This window comes from Octopus bimaculoides, chromosome 1, assembly GCF_001194135.2.
Source record: "Octopus bimaculoides isolate UCB-OBI-ISO-001 chromosome 1, ASM119413v2, whole genome shotgun sequence".
In the NCBI taxonomy this organism is placed as follows: Eukaryota; Metazoa; Mollusca; class Cephalopoda; order Octopoda; family Octopodidae; genus Octopus; species Octopus bimaculoides.
This window is the reverse complement of record NC_068981.1, coordinates 167207190-167211506: the sequence shown is the minus strand read 5'-3', so window position 1 is coordinate 167211506 and position 4317 is coordinate 167207190.

The window sequence follows — 4317 nt, the reverse complement described above, 5'->3', positions numbered from 1 at the left end:
AAGAATTTGGTCGTCGGAAATTATGAGGATGCCCATCATATACGTATGTGCGTGTTTGTGTTTGTCCCCAGCAAACACTTAATAAGCGATGATGGTTTGTTTACGACCCCCGTAACTTACCGTTTCGGCAAAAGAGACCGATAGAATAGGCACCAAACTTTAAAAATAAGTACTGGAGTCGATTTGTTCGACTAAACCTGTCAAGGCGATGCTCTAGCATGGCCGCAGTTCAATGATCAAAACAGGTAAAAGATTAAAAAAATACTTCATCGATACTCTTAAAACCTGATTTTTCCTGAAGATTTTTTTTTTTTTTTTACTTTCATTACCTCTAAAATTCATGATTTTCCAATTCTTGTCCTTTTTGAAATGAAAATTATACGTTAATTTGTAAAATTAAATTTCCTGTCTTCGGTATGTTCTCTATGTTCTCTGCTGTTGGCAGTGTTGCGTGGAGAACCAGCAATGAATATGTGCCAGTCATTGTTAATTGATACTGCAGACTTTAATATTTGTATTTTCCAGCACTGATTTCTCCAGATTATTAAGTTTTACGCATTGACAAAATTGATTTGCTTTGCCAAGAACAGTTATCTATTGTACTAGTGTTTTAAAATTCTGAATTAGATGAGGGATTGTCGCAAATAATTATGAACGATTTAATCTCAGCAACTAAGAGGTGACATCTTCGAGGTTACTTTCCAGAAATTTTGTTTAAATTCAAGTGCTAATGCTTCCTGTCATAATTTTTAACTCCAGTTGCTAATGCTTTCTGTCATCCTTAGTATGAGATCTCTCATGAAAATTCGACATCTTACACGTAGAATTGAAAATATTAATATCAGGCTGTGTATTTATGGTATTATTCAAGTTTCATAATTTACTTGGTGACTGAAAATCGCATCTGTAATATTTGCACAAAGCGGTTTCGTAATCAACTCGTTAACTTATTCAAGTCAAACATTTACACTAACTGTCTATGTAAGCTGAGAATCATACTATAAACGTGCTACGTTTAGTTAAATATCTAAGATTTGCTACACTGACGGTGCGAAAAATGTTTATCACTGAAATATATTAATTTTTGACATAAGCACGCATATTAGTGGATGGATTTATTAAATTATATCAAATCCTGAGCTTGTCCGATTGAAACCCAGAAGGGCATGATTTGAACTAAAGTCGTGAAGAGATGTAATCAAATATGCAAAGCATTTTGTTCGCTACTCACCTAATCGATTCTAGCATTTATAGCTCTCCATTTAAAATATATTATCTACTTTTTTCTCGTAAATACATCTTAGTATATATTTTTTAAAACGGAAGAAGATATTTTTTTTTTTATTAAATCACATATTTCTCTAAACTTCATTACAAAATATAATTTCCCTCTAAACACCAATTTGAGTGCAACACAACATATTTTCTCAAACAATATATTTAAATCTTGCTACCTTAAAAGTAATTCCATATTTGAACTATCTTTCTGGGTATACTTTTTAAAAAGAAATGCATTTTTCCCAAAATAGGCTTATGTTAACTTATCTCATTCTAATGTAGGTGTGGAGGGACTGGCAAAAGGAGAGCAATTGGCATACATTTATCATAGAATTCAGTATATCACTGGTATCGATGTTGAGGTGCTAAAAGGCAGAATCAATCAGATTATAACGTTTATGCTTATTTTCATTGTATTTAAATTAGAAAGTGGAGGTGCAATGGCCCAGTGGTTAGGGCAGCAGACTCGCGGTCATAGGATCGCGGTTTCGATTCCCAGACCGGGCGTTGTGAGTGTTTATTGAGCGAAAACACCTAAAGCTCCACGAGTCTCCGGCAGGGGATGGTGGCGAACCCTGCTGTACTCTTTCACCACAACTTTCTCTCACTCTTACTTCCTGTTTCTGTTGTGCCTGTAATTCAAAGGGTCAGCCTTGTCACACTGTGTCACGCTGAATATCCCCGAGAACTACATTAAGGGTACACGTGTCTGTGGAGTGCTCAACCACTTGCACGTTAATTTCACGAGCAGGCTGTTCCGTTGATCTGATCAACTGGAACCCTCGACGTCGTAAGCGACGGAGTGCCAACAACAACATAAATTAGAAAACATTATCAAACAAGAGTTAACTAGGAATCGAAAATGTCATGAATTCGGCAAGCTCGTCGCATACTTTGCCATTCCGCCTTGTTAATATACATTCGACCAGTAGCATAGCAAGGATTCTTAATAAACTTCATACCCAGGTAAATTTTGCTTCCCTTCACACATGCTGCACCTCTGAATTCGCCACAAATTCAAATATTCAATCCAAATATTAAAACTGGAAATGTCCTCTTCAAAAATATTCTTTGCTCTGCTTAACGCCTACGTTACGTATTGAAATATCGTATGCTTTAGATCAGTACTGATGGTATTTAATTTTTTTTTTTTTTTAGTCGTCCTTTTCTGTTCAGTTTTAGCGTTTCCTTCACAATATTCATTTCATTTGACAAAGATCTCAGGAATTAATCAACATTTCACTTCTCCGGTCTTTGATGTGCACTCCCATTCTTCTAAACATACACACACACACACACACACACACACATATTCTCTTCCTCCCTCTATATCTCTCTTTCTGAAATAAATTTCATATCTCGACATTCCTTCACTCAAAAACTGCAGTTAAAACAATCTTGACCTTTCCTCATACATCACACTTCATAACTATTACTGAATAAAGTATCTTAATATTATGATGATGTGCTGATTTCATCGTTGTCCTCTCATCCATCCTCACGTGTTGCAATGCCATGAATTTATTTTCTGCTTTTGCTAGACTTTTCGTTTTTGCTTTTTGTTTCGTTTGATTTTCAATCCGCACTGTTTTAGCAATACTGTCACCAGTCAACGGAGTGTGAAGTTGATAATAAAAGAGAAGGTTGAGAATTAATTTAAAGATATTTTATTATTCAATAAAGGTTAGATATCGAAGAACTAACGTAATCTTTTTTTTTTATTGGTCACTGAGATAATGATGAAGAAAAGGTCACGTCAGATTAATGTGACATATTCATAGAACTGATTAATTAGCAGTAAACGGAAGAGAAAAATACGGTGATTGATATATTAATGACATAAAGGATTTCAAAAGAAAGACTAGGTATAAGCTTTAATTAAACATGTAACTTTCGGATATAAGAGACAACAGACATGAGAGGGCGGTGAAGGTATATAGCAGATTTATGTAGAAACATTAAATTTTTTTTATCACGCTAAAAACAACATAGATAATTTTATACATTTTCTTTTTAATTTAGTCAACCCAAACATTTCGATATTTCGATACCTGAAGGTGCTTGACACATGATCATAAGATCGCAGGATCAGATTCTGGATGCGGGCGATGTTGAGCAAGGCGTTTTGTTTCACATTATTCCATGTGTATCAATCGCCAGTCTGCATGGGCTGAGAAGCGTCTGTTCACAATTACATAAGCACTTAATGCAATTAGTGAAATCATGGTGCATGTTGACAAGCCATATTCACTCGCGAGCGACGGCTGGCTGTGCATTATAGTTTGGTTTCTAGTGATTATCTTTGATATAATTATTATTGTTTATAAGCGAGCTAGCAGAATTGTTAACATTCCGAACCAAGTACTTGGCGGCATTTCGTCCGACACGCGTTCAATATTCAAATACCGCCTAGGATGACTTTGTCTTTCAGATTGCATTCAGTCAATGTAATTGACTTGCTCCTTCTCAAAATAATTGCTGGCTTTGTGTCAGCATTAGAAAGTATTATTATTATTTATAAAGTTTTACATGAAAAAATTAGTTTTCGATTTGTATTTAAAAAAATCAACTTACATAAAATAAAACGCAATGTGTCTCATCGGTCACAAACGGAGTGGGAGTGAGTGATGGTCAGAGAAGTGAAAGCAGGCGAACAGCATTATAAGGTTTTGCTCTAAAGACGTTGATATTTTAATCAAAATAAAACTGCAAATTTTTATCTTTAGTTGTTTTTACTTTATCAGTTACACACATAAACATATTTATATGAAATGTTAATATTCTTTTCTACTTTAGGCGCAAGGCTCCAAATTTTGGGGGCCAGTCGATTAGATCAACCCCAGTACGCAACTGGTACTTAATTTATCGACCCAGAAGGGATGAAAGGCAAAGTCGACCTCAGCGGAAATTGATCTCAGAATGTAAAGACAGACAAAATACCACTAAGCATTTCGCCCGTCGTGCTAACGTCTCTGCCAGCTCGCCGTCCTATGAAACACTTTTGTTTTCAAAATATTATCGTTCACGTAACAGATATTA